We start from the raw sequence: 21,069 nt of genomic DNA on the forward strand, positions 1-21,069 counted from the left end.
TTGAAATTTTTTTCTTTTTTTCTCCTGATTTGCTCTGTCTGCAATCAAAGTAAAGATGTTAAAAGTCCCCCCAGTTATTTTCAGCAGATTTTGGTCGCAGCTTCTAGCTCCGCTTTAGCGGAGTCGTCCTTGGTCCAGAGCAGCTTGACAGGCTTCAATAGGGAGCCCACATCCTTCGCGCCCCAGGATTTCTCCTAGCGCACTTGGGGGGCTCTACCTCCATCTGTTGGCCCTTCTCTCTCCCCTTTGCCCGGGGAGAGGGTTTTTCGCTGCCAGACAGCTGTTTTTCAGCTGTTCTGGTGGCATTTACGGTGCCGGGGATCGGGCACTCATGAAAGAGCGTCAGCGAAGCTCTTGGAGCCAACCGGAAGCTGACCTTCTTTTCATTAATGACAGGGGTTGCCTTGCCCTTGAGTGCTAAATAATAATTTTAAAAAATCCTAAAACAGTGTGGTTTCTCTGTTTGAAGTTGACAGGAAAGATCACAACAAGGTTACACAATAGACTAGAGGAACCATGTGTCACCAATTTTCATTTGTTAAGAACAAAAGTCATACAAATTGGGTCATATGATATCATTCAGATGAGCCAGTCAACTCTGGAGAAATTTGAGCATAGCAAGTGACAGTCTCCCTGCACTCTTGGCAAGCTTAAATCACTCTAGGCAGATATTTTTCCCCCTTTTATATTTTTTTTGTTGAGATGCTGTAATAGAAAAAAGTCTACATTGAACAATGATAACACAATGAAAAAAACCAACAAAATATATTATAGTGATGAAATGAATTAAACATAACAAAAAGAAAAAAAAATCCCCAAATCCGTGTGATAAGTAAAAATGAATATATGCCTATAGATTAATTCAATTATTTATTAATTTTATCATTACCATATATGTGTCATCCTCTCATTTCAGAGCACAAAGGCTTTTGAAAAATATCTATGGTAACAAATCCATACCATAGATCCATTTTTTAAAATCAGGAAAAGTAGGTAAGATTTATCTAGGTAAGATAAAAATATTAGGTAATATTTTTTTTTGTTGTATCCAAGTTTGTTAAAACTAAAACTCTTCATAAGATGACAAAAATCTATATTTTAGGACTATAATTCACACATCAGAGTGAGATCGCTTCATATAATATTTATTCCCAAAATGACACATTATTTTGAAATTAGAAGAAAAACCATAATAGAACAGGACCAAATCACATAAATTCTTACATCACCACAGTAAAAAGCCCATCACTTTTTACAGTACACATTATTTGAGGAATGTAATAGACCCAGAATAATATTTTCTAATGAATTAATTTCATGTTACCTACCATTGATTTCCCAAAATTGGATATTCTAAATCTTACTTTCACTGATCAAATATAAAGGAAAGTCTCACTTAAAATTCACTTTTCAAATACTGTATTTTATAAAGCTGATTGGTTTCTCTTCAAACATTTCTTAAAGAAGCTAGAATTGCAAGTACCTCAGAGGTTGCTAAACCACCCAGGCCTTACTTTTTAGTCGATAAATGTTTCAGTTGTACACATTGTCAAGTGTATGTAGAAGACAATTGAACTCAAAAGACTCTCAAAATCTTGAAAACAATCATTAAAATCAATTAATTTTAGCTCTTAAACCCTTGTAGAATCCAATAAAACAACTTTCTCTCTATTTTCATATTTGAATTACCCCACAATGTTGGGAAAACAGGCAAATATTTGGCTGGTCCTTGCATTTATGCTAAATATAATAAATAAATAAGTCTACATCCTCTGACTTTCAGTTGGACTCCTTTAACTTCTTCTCACCAACAGTCCTCCAAAAGTCTATCTTTCCCTCTAGTTTTACTGAGGTAGAAGGTTTTTTCAGCCTCAGTTTTCATTCTTAAATTTTCACAACCAAAATGCTTCCTGCTTTTCCAGAGCTATGATTGCCAAGACTTTAATCTCAGTAAGTTTGTTCAGAGTCTTCCAGGGACTCTCTGCAGGATTTTCTGCACGTGCCTGGTGATCCATCTTCAGTTCTTGGTTTTAGTAGTAGATTGAGTTTATCCCCATCAGTTCTCACTTAAGGGCCGTAAAAATTCACAGTCATCTTTTGATAGCTATGATTGCAAAGACTTTTCAAGAAGTCTTTAAAGCACAAATATGAAACATCTGTACAGGACAGGGGGTTGCCTCTCAAAGTAAGCATTGCAAGACAGATTAAGGAAGACAGTTTGGGGAGGGGGAATATCAAGATAACCTAAGGACCTGTCAACTTCTTCCCAAAGGAATTGGTATGATGAAGAATAATCACCACCACTTTCAGAGAATAGCAATCCTGTGCCATATGGGTCCATCTTCTTTCTGACAACAGAGAAACAATGGCATCATTCTTACAATGGAAATAGGAATACACCTAGGACAGCAACTGATATACTACCAAAGAAAAAAGATTTACTCAGCTAGTGGCAACATCTACTGACCTTATCTAAAAGTGAAATAGAGCTGGGACTGGTTTGTATTGGGATGGAGGACAGTAAAAGAATTCCAGGTCTGTAGGTAATTTTTGCAAATGTGATTCCTTACATGGGTTTCCTTCATAGGATCTAAGCAAGGGAAGATACACTGGGAATAGTGATAGAAGAAATGGCTGCCTTTTTAAATTTGTCTCCTTCTTCTCTCCTTTAGGAGTAGTGTGTAGATTTCTCTTCCAAAATGATAGGAACCAAACTTAGATGAGAACGCTTGTTGTATGCTTTTATATTCTTAATTTCATCCTCTCCCAGTTAGTCCAACATTCCATGTGTTAACTAGCATCGAAGATATAAAAGTACAATATTTAAAAAGCAGATTCTAGGAAGGTCACCTTAATATTCATTGTACCGTAAGACCTTGGGTGCAATGCAGCTGTGCTGTAAGCTGTTGATTTTGGTGGGAAACACCAAAACTTAAGTTGGATTCTCTTAATGAAATCCACAGGATTTAACACAATACAACTATATTATTTTAAAACTGTTGGAAGAATCACTCAGTACCAAGATAAAGCTTTTTACCCCATTGTAAGCCGCCCAGAGTCATTGTAATGTAATAAATAAAACAAAATAGCACAGAGTAACTTGGTCAACACCAGAATTACAAAACGGTGGTTCTGTTTGGTTTTACAGGGACTTCATTCTTGCAAGCTGGAAAAAAAAAACGTTCCTGAAAAGTGCCACTAGGTGGCAGCCTCTCCCTGACTGAAGAAATAGTAGCATCAATCAGATGGGGAGTGTGTCAAATCAAAGTGCAAGAAAATACTGTAATGAGCTTTTCATTCCCTATCTTTCCAACTCTCTGACTTGAACATTGGCCTTAACTATCATAAAGTGTGGCTACTTCAAGGTAAGTAATACCCTGTTTCCCCCAAAATAAGACATCCCCTGATAATAAGCATAATCGGGCTTTTGAGCGCATGGCAATAAGGCCAAGCGCTTATTTCAGGGTTAAAAAAACTATAAGACAGGGTCTTATTTTCAAGGAAACAAGGTAGTGGGATCGAGAGCTGGGATCTAGGCTGATTTAATCAGCACAGGCATTGGTGGGGGGGGATGAGGGAATGAGATGCACAAAAGAAAATAAGAACATTTTAGTGGGGTGAGTTTTCTTCTTATGTTAAAACCCTTTCACTGCATTCACTCACAATGATAAAGTGTTACTGGAGAACTCAAACATTGCCTCTCCTTCCAGTGACGGTAGGAGGACAATAATGGAGAACGAGCAACCTGTTTATTGTCACTCTCCTCATCTGGCATTCCTCATCATCATCTTGCTGGCTTCATTTAGGAATTTAATCTCTGTCCAAGAATGCAGGATGTTAAGTACCAGTCTCCTCTCCCTGCAAAACGGCGAAACTTTTTGGGTGGAGGAAGGCAGGGAGAACTCCATCTGAGAATAATGAATGTAGATGAAGCACCAGTTAGAGGCAGTGACACGGTTCCTCCCTCAAGGGGACTGCTCCCTTCTGGCCTTGTCAGAAGCAAAAACCAAACTGGCGACAACATTTCCGTGCTTTGGGATTCTGGAAGGCACCAGGCAGCTGGTCCTGACAGCTAGGCCCATGACCCGGCTGGTCTCAGAGACATCAAGACAGTGCTACGACCCCAGTCCCTCCATGTGTGCCAGGGAGTTGTGATTTATGCCCACCTAATTATGTCCAGGCAATGGCTGAGGTAACACTGCTGCTGTGGCAACAACCTGACCTTCACTCCCACCCAGAGAGACTCTTGGGAGTGAGAAAACAGTCTTTTTGGCTTGATGGGGGTCTGAAATATCATTACATTCCGCCTGTCCTTCAAGAGAGCTAAGAACAAGATGCTTGTATTTTTCAAGGTTGGGAGGAGACATCCTCCCTACCAATGCCTCTTCTCTAAATCTTGTATATGTCCCCAGTTTCATAAATGGAATCCAAGCTGGAAGTCATGGAGAAGAGACAAGCTCACTGGTAGACAATTATTTGTTGGATTTAATGATGGCCAAACCGCATTTCGGAAGATGTGTTCCTTCCTGTGTAACAGAATCACAATGTCCAACAGCCCCTAGTCAAGGATGATTGATGTTTGGAAATATAGATCAGCAAAATTGGGCTGCTTCAAGTTCCCCATCCCTAAGAAACAGGAAACATTGTTGTAAAGTATTGCTTGCCTTCTCCACAAAGCCCCACTAAATGTGGACTTGGGTAGATGCTTACAAATGTTGTGAAAAAGAAGATCAAACTACCTTTCTCTTCTATAATGCTAACACTTAAAAGTCCTCCGGTAAATGGCTGGTTCAGAACAATAATTGCATTAAGTCACACTTTCAATGGTTATCTTTTCTGAATTCGCAACCCCTACTTCAATATGAAAATCTATAGGAGAATTTGTATGCTGTCTTTCAGAGCTGCTTAAGGACGACGTATGCAGAGATTAGGGTGTATAAGAGCAAGAGAGATGCCCAGTTTCATCAATCCATCCATTTCATTCCATTTGTCTCCCATTATAATTCAGTCAGGATTCCTGGTGGTGTGAGCATAATAATTAAACAGCCATGGAACTACAGAAACAGCCCCCATGTAAATTAAGGAAAAGTCATAACTAATCTAACTAATGGGACATATCCCACTTTCTTTAGTCACTATCAATCAACGCACAACAGTCTTAATCCGAATGCTAATGTTCTGCTTGCCATGCAGAAGGCCTTAGGTTTAATTTTTGGCATCTCCTGTGATATGGATCAGCAGGCAGAAATGCTAAAGAGATTAGAGGCAGCTGCCCTCAGTTCAAGTAGGTTACATTGAGCTAGATGGACAAAGCGGGATCGAGTAGCCATCTTTTAACAATTAGCAGAAATCTGTCTATGCGCTGCCCCATAATTGTCTTATCTTTTCCAACCAGGATGTATTTTCACCACCAACAAGGAATCCATGAGAAAGAGATGCATCTGATGTGGGGATGTTTTGAAGCTAGAAGGAAATTCATATTTTGCAAGCCTCCCGTTGAATATTAAAGCATGCTGGTATAAGGTTGAAGATTTAAAAACAAATGTGAATACCGTAAATAATTTCAGGGGATTTCAATATGCATAATGTTGAAGTCTACACTTCCACAAATGCACATACATTGGAAGAGGTCCAGTGTGTTTTGACTTGAGAATAACATTCAGTCCTAAATTCAGGTTGGTTTATATTATTTTTGAATAATGTAACACAAATGCAATGGAAGAATGTTTGTTTAGCTCCAGGTCTTTCAAACTGCTCACAATTTACAACCATATTCTGCCTGCATCATAAACTTATTATTACATGTGTTTATCTGGCCTTTTAGACAACTTTCACAATCTGTGACCATTTGCTAGGCTAACTGTAGCTGATGGGAGCTGGAATCCAACATTGGAGCCCAGCAATATTCACTGGGTATTCTACCAGACCTCCAAGAGGTTTGTGTGTTCCCAACAAAGAGCTGCACTTCCAATCACCACCCATGTGAAATGGGCTAGCCTTCCTGCCTATATGACTTTCATATCTTGCAAAAATTACAGAGCTGAAGAAGCTTCTTGGATGAGAAGCAAAAACATCTTCAAAGACAAAACCAGAAAGTCCAGTTGCCTCTTGAAAAAGCACCTTTGGGACAACCATGACCTGGATGATTGAGAATCTCCATAGACGTTTGCAAAAATTACATGCAGCTAGTCCTGCCTTAGGCACGAAGCCAACTGGATGATCTTGGACCATGTCCTCTCTCTCCACCCCCAGGAAGCAGGCAAGGGCAAACCACTTCCAATAACCTAGCCAAGAAAACTGCAGGGACTGATTCAGGCAGTCACCTGGAGTCCATATTGATGGGAAGGTAAAAAAAAATCAAACCATCTATCTAGTACAAGTCTCCTGCCTGAGTAGGGGGTTGGACTAGATGATCTCCAAGGTCCCTTCCAACTCTGTTACTGTTATAAGATATGTGATGGATTTCATAGATGATGATGATGATGACAACTACGATGGAAGGAGACCAGGAATCATATTTCAAAGGTAGGAAAGTTGATGATAGGCAATATTCTATTCAATCAGTCTTTCGTCATTTGTAATCCCTATGCCCGTGATGGCCAACCTATGGCACGCATGCCAAAGGTGGCACGCAGAGCCCTGTTGCCCCAGGTCAGATCTCTGTGGCATTTCTTTCATGAGCTTCTGTTTCCCTGCAAATGACGAAACAGAAGCTCACGAAAGAAAAAGATCTTACCTATTACTGCACTGCCGGTGTTGGGATGCCCCACCTCCTGCCGGCCAGCTGGTCTTTGGGTCTTTGCTCCACATGTGCACATGCCTGCATGCATGTGTATATTTGCGCATGTCTGCACATGTGCACATCTGCGCATGTCCATGCATACACATGTCCACATGTCCGCATGTCCACACATGCATGTGTTTGTGCGTGCATGTGTACACACCTTTCAGTGTGGGCATGCGCGCATGCACAGTTTGGGCGCTAAGTGTCTAAAAAGTTCGCCATCACTGCCCTATACCGTATGTATACGGTTTTATTCTTAAAAGATATTTACAGGAAAATAAAAACTAATACAAACTAATACAAAGCAAGAGAAACAAAAGAGAAATTAAAGAGAAAGGTAAAAGTACAAGAAAGAAAAGAAAGAAAAGTAGAAGAAAGAAAAGAAAGATAAAAGATACAATGAAGTAGCTTCCAATCTTTACAGCAGTTATAAGTACAATTATAAATTTGCCTCTTCTTCTATGGTTACGACATAACTCTGTTCTTTCTATCACCAATTCTGTCTAATCATCAGATCCATAAGTCATACCTCTCAGAAAGCTTCTTAATATACAAAGGCATTATTTACGTTTAAACTACATCAAATATGATTAGAGCCTGCAGGCTGAGCAAGGGGTTTCTGCTGTATTCCAGCACCCATTGCAGGTGGGAAAATCCCAGCTAAAAACTACGCTCAGCGCAACTTGTGTTGCTGCTCCGCCTTGGGCGGCCATTAGGTGTCGCCCTTTCCCTGCTAGGCTCAGCCCAGGTGGCAGAGAGCGGCACCCATTCCCCATGCCAGGCAGACCGCGGTGCCCATTATTTATACCTTTAATGGCTGCCGTGCCATCTGCTTGGCTCACATTAGCAATGCACGGGAAGGACATATTTCACCGGCAGCATTGGAATGATTGCGCTGAGTGCCTCGCAAGCTATGAATCTGCAGATGCGCTGCTCTCCATCATGGCAAGCTGGGAGCAAATGACACTGTCCACTGTCCCTCCCCCACGGTGCCCAGAGCCCCCTCACACACACCCCATCTGTAGGGGGGACTCACTGATGCTGCAGGATTCCTACCCCAAGGAAGAAGTGAAGGTAGCCAAATCTGCAAAACAGCATCCTAACTATGTCTGAAGTTGGGCTTGTTGTAAAATCTCAGTATGGACAAGGATTTATATCTAGGGACAGACAAAATGATTGACTGCATATACATTAAAATGTATTGAGGGCTCAGGTTAAGACCTCTTCAGGTGCTGATCATTCAACTCCATCTAAATGAGATTTGATATCTGAGAAGATCAGCAGGTTTTCATGGGATGGCTGGGTATTGTCTGTACAGGTAGCCCTTGACTTACGACCACAACTGAGCACAAAATTTCTGCTGCTGAGTGAGACATTTGTTAAGTGACATTTACGATCTTGAATTGTTAAGCCAGTCGCTGCAATTGTTAAATTAGTTACACGATTGTTACACAATTGTTAAGTGAATCTGGCTTCCCCACTGACTTTGCTTATCAGGAAGTTGCAAAAGGGGATCACTGCAACCATCGTAAAGATGAGTCACTTGCCAGGCATCTGAATTTTGATCACGTGACCATGGGGACGCTGCAACCATCGTGAATGTGAAAAATCGTTGTAAGTTATTTTTTTCAGTGCCGTTGTAACTTTGAACGGTCACTAAAGGAACTGTTGTAAGCCGAGGACTATCTGTATGCATATGGGGGCAGTGGGTCAATTGTCATATTCAGAGTTTGCTCTTGGGCATTAATTTGCCCCCAGATGCTCTGTTGGTAACCTTGTTCTTGTACTTGACTTTTACATAAAAATAAATAAACAGGAAGTGACAGGGGTGTTTGCAGGGAGGGGTCATAAAAGTCATCATAGAAGCCAAAACATGTGATGGAAGGCCTGTCCTTTTGCAATCACGTGCAATCATGTGGTTGAGGCTGCCATCTTGACTTTTTTGCCGTCCTACAGTTCCTTGTGACTGGCAGGCTGTGAAGCAAAACCCCAGCTTCTGGCACCATATTTCCTTACAGCAATGCATTGGGACCTCAAAGCCCTACAGGGATAATTCAGGGCATCACGAGGGATTGGTCTGCCTCTTAAGTAAATGAGTATTATGTAACTAGTTTCATGAACAAACAAGGAAGCCACTTTGTGAATATGCCCCTGCCTTTCAAATTTTTCTCTGGGCTTCACTCCAAAAGGTTACCTATCCTACATTCAGTGAAAACATGGCTTCATTGATTTTGGCTTAATGTTTTGTGTGAATGTAGCCTATTGTAGTTTGTAAACCTTGATGTAATGTGCAAATATCATCAATTCTAGCTTATTCTTCATGCAATGGCCAACAAACCATAGTAAGTACCAGTAGTCAACTAGGATTAAGACTGGGGGCTAGGGACTGGGGGTGAACCTTTACCACAAAGTAAAAGCTAGATATGTGGATAGAAGGAAGGAAATGCAGAATGCAGTTGCTATTTATCATATATAATATTTATTTGTCATATATATTCAGTATATTCATCCAGTACATATATTGCCTGTAAGATGGTGAATTGCATTCTTGCTCCTTCTCCCTATTTTACACAAAATAACATTGTGAGCAGTGGTGAGTTGCTCCCAGTTCGGACCGGTTCTATAGAACTGGTAGTAAAACCGGCAGGAGGCTCCACCCACCGACCCCAACGTCATCAGGAAACCTCTGCGCAAAAGCCCATGCATGCGCATGAGCAAAGCGTGTGCGCACGGCCCCATTGCAAACCGGTAGTAAAGGTAAGTAGAACCCACCCACCCCTGTCTGTGAGGTAGTTGAAGCCAGTCCAAGCCCTCCAATGAGATTTTTGTCTCAGTGAAGAATTTAAAGAGGGGCTTCCCCAGACTTAGTCTATGATTCTATCACAATCAGCTTTCAGGTGATTTCTTCTCTGGTGACTTTGACTTCCAGTTTAAGTAAGAATGATGAATTTAAAGCATAATAAATAAATAAAATAATAATTATATATATATAATTATATAATTATACATATATACATATACATATACATACACACACACACACACACACACATACACACACACACACACACACACATATGTAAGTTTTCACGGGTATATATGTGTGTACAGTTAATATCTCGGGTTTCTTCCCGTGTAATTGTAAACATATCCTTAAAAGGGTAGAAGCAACGTTTCGACGAAATTGCATTCGTCATCTTCTGGCTGAAGTTCTCGGTTTGGTGCTTATGGACAGTTTGCCCATAAGCACCAAACCGAGAACTTCAGCTAGAAGATGACGAATGCGATTTCGTCGAAACGTCGCTTCTACCCTTTTAAGGATATGTTTACAATTACACGGGAAGAAACCCGAGATATTAACTGTATACACACACACACACACACACACACACACACACATATATATATTCTTACTTTTCGTAGGTTTTATGTGTGTTTTTCTTTTAGCCAGGTTTTTCCTATGTAGCCAAGATTTTTCTACAGCCCTAGCTCAGTGGAGTCACATCCACTAGATTCTGGGCATTTTTTCTTCTGGCAGCCAGCAGGCCCTATGCTGCCCTAGTCTCAAGCAGTCGCATTCACAACAAACCATTTTATACCAAATGGTACCAATTTCTTTATCACGAAATATAAATTATATGTGTGTGTATATATATATATATATATATATATATATATATATATATATATATATATATATATATATATATAAAAATATGCATATTCTTTCTAGCCAGGTTTTACCTACGTAAACTAAGTTGTTCTGCAGCCCTGGTTCTGTGAAATCTCATTCACAAGCTTCTGGGCTTTTTTTCTGTTGACAAACTGCAACTCTGTGTTGCTCTCTGGGAGCAACCTGGCTAGAAAGAATATGCACATAAAAGCCTACGAAAAAGAAAAAGACATATGTATGTATGTATGTATGTATATACATACATACATATATATAGCAATGCCTGCAAAAGAACCAGTTTTCCTCTTGTCTCAGTAGTTTTCTTACTGCCACCCAATTAGCCCAGTAAGAAGCAGCTATATCTCTCTCCACACACACCCGACCGGAGGTGGGTGTACATCAATAAACAATTGTAGTGAGGAAAAAGAATGATTCATAGATGCTCCTGAGAGGGTTACAGACATGTAATAGAGATGAATATGAGCATGTCATTTCAAAACTTTCCAGATGGCTGTAAACCAGAATTATAAACAAACTCTCTGACAATAGGTTGAGTGCTTATCGCTTACCCGTGGTCTACTGGTTTATTGGCAACGTATGTGAGCTGTTGCTTCCAGACCTGCCCCTGATACATTGCTTCAAATCAACAATGGCTCTGAAAAAGCCCGCTTACATGATTGCAGCTGGGAGAATTCCTTGCTGGGGATTTTCTCTCAATAGATTCCTGTTGCTTTTGTTCCGGAATATGGCAAACGCTGTTGGGGCAAAGAGGAAAGGCAATCAAAAGGTAAACTGAGATTAAGCTTTGGTGAAGAGGGAGTGCAGTATCAGGTTAATTAGATTGCCTCAGCTTCAATCACACCACGGGAAACCATGGGAAAAAAACCAAATTGTACAAGTATTGGAATTTAAGAACTTAGGAAGCTACTTTATACCAGAGCAGTCTGTTGATTTAACCATGTGTTGCCTAATCTGACAGGGACAAGTTTAGTTTATTTTGGATTTATATACCGCCCTACTCCTGAAGGACTCAGGGCGGTGAACAGCCAAAGATGAAACACATATAATGTAATATAAAATTTAAAAAACAATTTAAAACACATTAAATAAATTTGGCCCATAATGATTAAAACACCCCTGTTTTTAAAAACAAATTAAAATTAAACAATTTAAAAGGAGTTAGGCCAGCCCAGCCTACTGGAATAAAAAGGTCTTGAGGGCACAGTGGAAAGTGCGTAAATCCGGGATCCTCCGTATCTCCGGGGGGAGCTCGTTCCAAATGGCAGGTGCCCCCACAGAAGGCTCTCTCCCTGGGGGCCGCCAGTCGACACTGTTTGACCGACGGCACCCTGAGGAGTCCCTCTCTGTGGGAGCATACTGGTCGGTGAGAGGCTACCGGTGGCAGAAGGCGTTCTCGTAGGTAGTCTTTAGATAGATAACTTTTTCAGAACCAGATTCTATTACCCAGGTTCTCTTGTGGCTGAAACTTTTCCTGTTGCCCTGCTAATTTAATCAATCCCCAGCCCTTGCATGCTGGGGGAAAAAAAACTCCCACCTTTCTCTTCTTGAAGAGCATCTCTGCAGCTCATTCTGAGATCCCATATCCATTGTAATCAGCCTAAGTACATACACTTTTATTTTCTACTCTATCAACTTTTTTTTAAAAAAAGTCTCTTAGGAGGAAAAACATGCAGGTCAATTCCCTACTTTTAAAATAAGCTTTTCCAATTTGGTCTTCTGGTTTTTAGAATTACAAACTAGCATGGAGGCTTGGGATATTTAGGGGAACAAGGACACCAAGTTGAGGAAGGCTAGCACTGACGATGCTTTTCAGAATGTTTTTGGGCCCCACCTGAGGAAAAAAAATCATCGAAGAATGATCAAGAACATCACCAATTCATTAGACAAGATGGCAAGGCCCATATCCATCTCTTGTCTTCCTGGAAATGGCAGTATCCCAACCCTGGTTAGACATTTTGCAAATGAGTGAACTCTTTCCATGGCTCTAATTTCTGAGATTGCCTTCGGTATACCCTCAAAACTATTGGCTCAAAAAGGACGACGTGAGCTTCCTTTTCACCCAACTGTGAATATGATATCTTTAAAAAATCCAGAGTGCAATTCAATGCTTTGTATCATATTTACATTGGACAATGGAAGTTTGTGTTTCTCCTCAAGACCTCTTTGACTGGCATTCTTTTTATAACATGCCGTTCCTTTCTCTTCAGTGTTGAATTAAAAAACTCAGCCTGCTTCTCAGACATCTTGATGACAGTTTTACTATACAGCATTCCATTCCAGAGTGCTATGGGTCAAACCAGATTCTCATTCTCCTCCCTCCCTCCCTCCCCCCCCCCCTTTGTATTCTGCCACCAGGTCTGGCTCTGTCCCAATTCTATAGAAAACAAGGAAATCTGATTTTAGCCAACCAATTTTGTAGGGTCAAGGAGTTGATGTCCTGGTGTGCTGTGGTTCCTTAGAGCGCTCAAACATTCATTTTCTCTTAGCTTGGATAAGTTTTGTTTAACACAATACCAGGCTGAAAAAATAATACCTTCAAAGAGATATATAGGAGCAGAAGAAAGGATCCAAAAATGTGGTCTATGTGTTGGAAGTTCCAAAAATTGACCATCCTTGTTCTTCTCAGTCCATATAATTTAAGTATTTAGGGTCTGAAACATGCTGATTACCATGCCTGGTTTGGCTTGCCAAAGAGCAGAAGTAGACTATGTAGGAATTCTACACCCATGCAGAGATGCATTGGCTATCTTCTTCAAATCCTTCTCCGCCCATATTAATTTAAGGAAAGAGTCAGTCTGGTGTAGTGGTTAAGGCACCAGGCTAGAACTGTGAATTCTAGTCCCACCTTAGGCACAAAGCCAGCTGGGTGACCTTGGGCCAGTCCCTGTTTCATCCCAAGGAACGAGATAAAACCAAACCATTTCTGATCACCTTGCCAAGAAAAGTGCAAGGACCTGTTCAGACAGTCTCCAGGATCAACATTGACTCAAAAACATCAAAGCAATTAATCTAAGGGCAGACAATGGTGCTTCTGAGGTCAAGAAGCAGCCCAGAGTAAGGCAAAGGGATATTTCTCTAGTTCAGCCTATCCCAACCTGACCCCCTCCAAGGCACTGGGACTGCAACTCTCCAGTTCCCAGCCAGCCCAGGAATCCCTCCAATCTGCCTAGTAAAAACTAGTTGGGAAAAACCAATCAAGCTCCATGTCTCCCTGTGGCCTGGGCAATCTTGGCTTTAAGGAATCTGGGATTTAAAAAAACATCTGGAATTCACTAATCCTGCTGTAGTTTTTCTCAGCCTAAATATATGAAGAAGACTCATGGCACTGAAAAGACAAAATGGCTGCTTTCCGCTCCCACACCCCCAAATAAAAGGAGCGCCTGGATGCCCTGCAAGTATCTGGGATTTACTTTAATAACCCTGCCTTCCTTTCCATTCATCTCTCCTCCTCTCCCTGTGCCTAGTTTGGGGTGAGATTAGGCTCATTTTACTTGGCTAGGCCTAAAAATTTCCACACTCTGAATGTTTGGGCCTGAGAAAGACAATTTACAGCGAAAGAAAAACAGACAAGCATAATCAGAGGCTTTGAAAGGGGAGAAATTCCATAATTCCCTTGGCTCCTTGACAGGAAACAAAAGTTTTGTGTCTGACAGCCAAAAGTCTATAAAACCCAGTTTTTTGGGGGTCAAGATGCAATCGGAGAAGACAGGACAAGATGCTAACTTTTATTGGTGGAATTCCAGGGGTGGTGGTGGAGTGGGGAGTAATGAAAGAGAACTTCAACCCAATTCCAACAGGGGAGCCCTGAATGATCCAAGCAGATATTTCGGTGTCATTCCAATAACCTCTTTAAAAAAAGAAACATCATGTGCTAATGTGCCTTCCATCTCTTCCTTTGGCAATGGCCAGCCTGCCTGCCTTTAACTAAAAAGCCTGAATCCTTGAACGTTTTTACACATATCCTTTTGTTTGTTAGATTTTTTTAAAAAAATCTGTCTTTATTACTTTATAATTCAAGGCAGCGAATACACCTAATACCTCTTCCTTCTTTATTTTCCCCACAACAGCAACACTGCCAGATGGATTGGGCTGAGAGAGAATGACTGGCCCAAAGTCACCAAGCTGGCTTTCATACCTAAGGTGGAACCAGAACTCACAGTCTCCTGGTTTCCAGGCCAGCACCATCACCATTACAGCAAACTGGGAGAGAGTGATTTCCTCTGATTAGTCTAGTTTAACACTAAATGATGATGATGATGATGATGATGATGATGATGATGATGATGATGACGACGACAACAACAACAACCTAGGATGCTGGCAGCAACCCGTACCATTAGCATCAGTCAATGGTATTTGTGATGCATTTTTGAATGTTCAGTTGACTGAGTTTCATGTTTAATGAATGAATGAATGAATAAATGACTAAATAAATAAATGAATAAATAAAAAATAATAATAATTACCAGGAGACGCCAGAGTCAAAGAAAAAGAACTGGAAAAAATCATGAAATATCGCGACCTGGCCATAAAAAATACATGGCAATGGATGAAACATGTCACAGTGATATCCATTGTCATCAGGGCACTTGGTACCATGCAGGGGTGAAATGCTCCCAGTTCGGACAGGATCGCCCAATCCGGTAGCGATGGTGGCGAGTTGTTCGGAGAACTGGTATCATCAGAGGCTGTTTTTTTTACTTTTAAAAGCATTTTTTTACAACCTCTTCAGCCGAAAAAATGCTTTTAAAAGTTAAAAAAAAGCCTCTGATGATTGCGCAGCTCAGCTGGGCATGGGGGGGAGGGGCGCAGGGATTTTTGCTACCAGTTCTCCAAACCACCCGCCTTCTAAAAGCATTTTTTTCTACTTTTTTTCTTTTTTTCTCTTCGGCCAAAGAGGTTGTAGGAAAAAAAAAATGCCTTTAAAAGCCTCTGACGATCCCAGCTGAGTTGCCTGATCGTCAGAGGCTTTTAAAAGCATTTTTTTTCTGCAACCTCTTCAGCCAAAGAGGTTGTAGAAAAAATGCTTATAAAAGTAAAAAAAAAAAAAAAAGTTGGCCACGCCCATCCAGTCACATTAAACCCCCCTCCACCAAGCCATGCCCACATAACTGGTAGTAACAAATTTTAGATTTCACCTCTGGTACCATGTCCAAGAATTTCACAAAACAGCTTTCTGCAATAACACCAGCGGAACTGCAAAAAACTGCGCTACTTGGAACATCATATATTTTAAGAAGGTACTTGGTTGATACTTAGGACGCTGGCAGCAACCCATATCGACCATTAGCACCAATCAATGGTATTTGTGACACATTTTTAAATGTCCAGTTGATTGAGTTTCATTTTTAATGAATAAAAGAGAATAATAATAATAATAATAATATACCTTCAAAGCCTAGGTATGAGCCACAGGTAACATCCCACTTTTGGTCATGCTGTCTGGGAATTGTGGGAGTTGTAGTTCCACCAGGCCAGCATATGTTTAATTCAGATGTAGGGTTCATCATGTCATGGTGGGTTCCAAGGTTAAATTTCAGTGAGCCTGCAGTCACGGACAAGAAGTTTAGCAAGACTCTCTTTTTTTAAAAAAAATAGCACAATGCAGATACAGTACCAGGCAAGCAAGGGAGATGGACTGATGAATTCATCTGATGCCAGTGAGTTTCAGCTTTAAATGGCAAGTACCTGGAAAGCCAAGTCTAGCCTTGTGCTGTTGGGGGGCAACAAGTGGGAGGTTTACTGATTCCTCCCTTCTCCCTTCTCCCGCTTTGCTTTGGTTGCTCTTTTGGAGGTCTTCCCCTTCTCCCTCTTGCAGTAGCTTTTAACAGAATAACAGAGTTGAAAGGGACCTTGAAGGTCTTCTAGTCCAACCCCCTGCTTAAGCAGGAAACCTTATGACACGTAGCTGTCTAGTCTCTTCTTAAAAGCTTCCAGTGGTAGAACACCCACAATTTCTGAAGGCAAGCCATTCCACTGGTTAATTGTTCTCTGAGTTTTCAGGCGACATACTGGGCTGGAGGGAGGACAGTGGTAGGCTACAGAGGACATGGTTCGCCGATCTAAAAGGTCTTTCAGTGGAACCACCTTGGCGAATTCCCCAGGACCAGTTGGTCCTCCTGCTGTTGCCGGTTCGGATCAGTTCGGGCGAACCGGTAGTTCTGATGATCAGCTGGCCCAGCCCACCCACCCCCGTCCTATTCTGTTCAGAGGTGGGTTCTACTTGGCTTTACTACCGGTTCGCAACGGGATCGTGCATGCACGCTTGCTTCGCTCGTGTGCACATCTTACTTCTGCACATGAGCAGATGGCTTCTGATGACGTCAGGGTCAGTGGGCGGAGCCTCCCGCCAGTTTTACTACCAGTTCTATAGAACCGGTACAAACCGGGGGCAACCCACCACTGATTCTGTCCTATATTTCCTTCTTTCTGGCTCAGCTGATTCGTGCAGCACAGCTGACTTCCGCTCCTCCACTGTTCTACTTACCGGGGCTGCCTTAGAAGGTAAGCAGCTAAGCTTCAAATTGCTGTATTTTGAACGCTGCGCGCAAGCGTGTTAGGCACGCGCACACACGCTCACCGAACCGGCTGTTAAACCAGTTGCAGCCCACCACTGGAGGAGAAGTAATACACCAGAAAAATCACACCCTTGTCCCCTTTCAGGGAAACTCCACAAAAAATTAATAGGAATTCAGATTAATAGGAATTCAGATCAGTTTCTTTCTTTCCAACCCATCAGAATGTTGGTGGGAAATTGTGTAAAGGGGCTCTGTTCATCTGTCAGCAAGGTAACACTTAAAACTGAACTGAAAGGGGCCACCCATAAGAGAAGCCAGGAGAAGAAATGAGTGAGTTTCATTCTTTCTTATTTACTTGGGTTTATACGGTTGCTCTTCTCACCACAGTGACTTTGGGTGACATAAAAACTCAGTGCAAAATAACAATAGATAAATAACATATAGTAGCAAATGTGGGCTGGATTTGGGAAGAGTCGGGGTGGGGTGGGGTGGGGGAAATAATACCTCTATGGTTGCCTCTGGAGGTGGCCTCAGTTCACGATAATGCTGACGATTCTATTCTCCTTTCCAATTGTGGGGTTTAGATTTGAGTTCTTTTCAAGGGGTTAGGAAGTCTTGTTCTGCAGATTTCTCCTAGCTTAATAAAATACTAAAATAATCCTTTTTCACCCTTACCTTTGCACACCAAAGCAGGCTACATGGATGGATGAACAGGTTAAGTGGAAAACAAGGCCCAAATCAACCAGTTGAATGACTCACAAACTGCTTCTCTTCTTGAATACTCCTAACAGTGGAGTATTCTGATTATTGTTATTTTTTATTCCACCCTTTTTATATATAACTCAAGATGGCGAACATACCCAATAATGGTTCCAAACTGACTTTTGAAGGAAGAAAATGAATGGATTATTAGAAGATGTCATCCATTAAATTGTTTATTTGGTGGTGATATTCCAGAATTTCAGTGCCAACCTGTCCAAAAATCTCCAGGAATGAGTTAGGGATCCCTTATACTTATCCATAATGCAGTTTATTGGGTTTGGAATGTAGCTTTTTTATTTTTATGTATTTATTCATTTTTGTCCTGCATTGATTATATTTATAAATAACTCAAGGCAGTGAATATACTTAATACTCCTTCCTCTTATATTCCCCACACAACAACTCAGCAAGGTGAGTTGGGATGAGACCGTCAGCTCCAAAGTCACGCAACCCGCTGTTATATTAATCCAATTAGTGAAGTGTACAAAGCATTTGATATAATTTTGCATGCTGGTATTATTAAATCTTGTTATATAAACCAAGATTAACCAAACAAGAATTTAGCAGAATGTTGGAAGCATAGATGTGTGGTGTATGAATCCAACCATCCTGAAATCTTGCATAAACATAAATTATGACAACATTACTGTATGTATGAACCAGGCTACTATAACATATTCAATAAACCACAATTAAAATAATAATGTCATATATAAATCAAGCTTAGGTCATAAACTTCGTATTCTGTGGGATTTTTTTTTCCTGTTCCAGAAACACAAAAGCAGCAAATATAATGCCTTTTTCCCGCTCTTTCTTTAGCTCCATGTCCTGGTATGAACGTTTGCATTGGCCTACAGGGCCTGTGTGTCTTGGATCAGGCCAATGCGATGTTTGCTTCAGTTGGATTATGTTCTGCTGGCAAACCTGTGCAAGCTTTGGAGGACTGCAGAGTTCTTCAAGAGGCTCTTTGGTCCCAGACATCTGGCAAGAAATATGCAGGAAACAGTGGTGGAAAACAATTTCTGACGAAAAACTCACCAGGCGAGCGGGGACGTGGGTGTACGTGTTTAATTGCAATTCAGAAACTTTGTTGATGTCCTAGGAGCAGAGGACACCAAACTAAGCAGGTCAGATATTTTGCAAAGTTTTTTTTTTTTTTTTTTTTTAAAGATCCTGTTAACTATTTACTAGAGGGTGCTTTCAGTGCTTTGAGAAATGAGGCCTGTTTTTTTTTTTAAAAAAAATAACCTCAATTTTACATGTGACTTAATCTTACCTGTTTCCATTCCATGTTCTCCATCCGTCCACCCTTTACCTTACAATATTTGGCCCCCAGGCAGATAAGCAGACATCCAGGCTAAACTCTGAGCTGTAGCCACTTGCCATTTTTGTGGTATTGTCTATTAATGGGACAATATCAGGGCCTGGAGGCATTCTTCAAAGTAGAAATGGCTGCTTCACTGTGCAACTTATGTAAGAAATACAGGTAGAAAAAGCAGCTGGATCAGGAAGCCTGATAGAACCAAGGGAGGTATGGGGGGGGGTGTCCAGCAATCTCTCTCCCCCCACCCCACCCACACCGCACTGTCCAAGCCAACTTGTTTGAGGCCTCTCTCCATATTTTATAGCTTTGGAACCAGAAGGAGGGCACCTCTCTTGTGGTGGTTACAATCTGCTTGCTGCCAGTGGAGCTATATTAAGCTGTTTATTATCTTCCTAGATTTCCTAAATTGATTTTAACACAGTGTATCTTTATTTATTTATTGCTATTTTATCTTCTTTTTATAGATAGATGCTTTATTCTGTTTTAGTAGCATGGTTTTATTATGATTGCACACCCCCTCAGACATTAATTGAGCATCCCAGAATTGGTGGCACAGAAATTAAAAAAAAAAAAATTTTAAAAGATATTAATACCAAGGAGGATAAACACTCTAAAGCTGGGTTAGAAATCTTGTACTTAAGACTTTGATTGCAGGAATTTAGTTGTTGAAATAAATGGTTGGAAAAACCTTTGCCCATTTTAGATTTGTGTAAATCACTCTTACAGGCATGTTAAGTGCAGGCTTCACAGAAATGGATACCAGCACAAGAAGGTTCGTTTGATCAACTGTGTTGGCTTCTTCCAGCTGTGTATTTCTCTTTATTTTATGCCTGTCTGACACTATAGCAAAAGAAGTTCTCAGTGTTTTTCCTATTGGTTGTTGGGGGTTTTTTTATAGCTTGCAGGATAAACTTACACAGCACAGGCCATAATTCCTAGTGGAGTCACAAATCAAGATTGCTGCATCAGTAAAAGGCAGAGCACATGTTGGAAACAAGAAGAAGTAACAGGCACCAGATTCTTTCTGGCAAAGCTGGAAGAAATGTACGCCAAATACTTGTGAAGGCTCGCAATCAGAAGTAGAAGAATCTGGGACAAGACTCTCCAAAATGGGATCCGCCTTAATGGGAAAAGCAACCAAGGAGAAATGATCAATAAACAAAGACTACATTGGACCTGCTTATGTGAAAATATCTTCCACAAAAGATATATCCTAATGTAACAGTCTTCTCAATTGATACAGATCCTGCAACTATCACAATAAGCTTCATATAAACTGGCACCTCAATAAAGTTTTGCAAGACTTTCACAATGAAATCCTCTATATGTGAACCCGAAACTAAGTTGCAGTGTTAGGGTTAGGGTTAGTTAGGGTTAGGCTCAGAGGTTGGTTTCAGCAGGTTCTGACCAGATCTGGAGAACCAGTAACGGAAATTTTGAGTAGTTCAGAGAACCGGTAGTGAAAAATTCTGACTGGTGCCACCCCCATCTATTCTCTGCCTCCCATGTCCCAGCTGATTGGGAGGAAATGGGGATTTTGCAGTATCCTTCCCCTGCCATGCCCACCAAGCCACACCCATAGAACTGGTAGTAAAAAAATTTGAAACCCACCACTGGTTAGGCTCTATGTTAGGAATATAAAACCGGTGCCAAACATTAGGATGACCTCTAGATAGCAGCATAGAGATGCAAAACAGTCATTTTTTTAAATAGTGTTCCACTGTCATCTGTTGGTCCTTTGGATTTTGCCACTCAGATCTTGCTGGCTTAGTTTACCCTCAATATGTTATTTGGACTGAATCCTGAATCATGTTCAAACTGTTTTCTAATATGGTTGTTTACTGCCCAGAGTCACTTTGTGTGTGATGGGCGGCCATATAAATTTACTAAATAAATAATATAGAAAAAAAAAAGTACAATATTCCCTGACAATGTGCCTCAGTACAAACGGGTAGAAGATCTTCTCCAGTTTAATCAACTTGTGGAA

The 21,069-nt window shown here is 40.9% G+C and overlaps 2 long non-coding RNA genes across 2 annotated transcripts; both read left to right on the forward strand.

The window, feature by feature from the left end:
• Positions 1-914: 914 nt before the first annotated feature.
• On the forward strand, positions 915-5,543 carry LOC117666471 (uncharacterized). The gene is made up of 3 exons (XR_015732399.1): positions 915-993; positions 3,149-3,365; positions 5,396-5,543. It is a non-coding gene; the product is annotated as an uncharacterized LOC117666471 (long non-coding RNA).
• A 13,049-nt stretch (positions 5,544-18,592) lies between these two features.
• LOC117666620 (uncharacterized) lies at positions 18,593-20,257 on the forward strand. Its single transcript, XR_004591866.3, has 2 exons — positions 18,593-18,885; positions 19,981-20,257. It is a non-coding gene; the product is annotated as an uncharacterized LOC117666620 (long non-coding RNA).
• The last annotated feature ends 812 nt before the right edge of the window (positions 20,258-21,069 follow it).

Source organism: Pantherophis guttatus, chromosome 2, assembly GCF_059756535.1.
Source record: "Pantherophis guttatus breed Tessera chromosome 2, ASM5975653v1, whole genome shotgun sequence".
NCBI classification, from domain to species: domain Eukaryota; kingdom Metazoa; phylum Chordata; class Lepidosauria; order Squamata; family Colubridae; genus Pantherophis; species Pantherophis guttatus.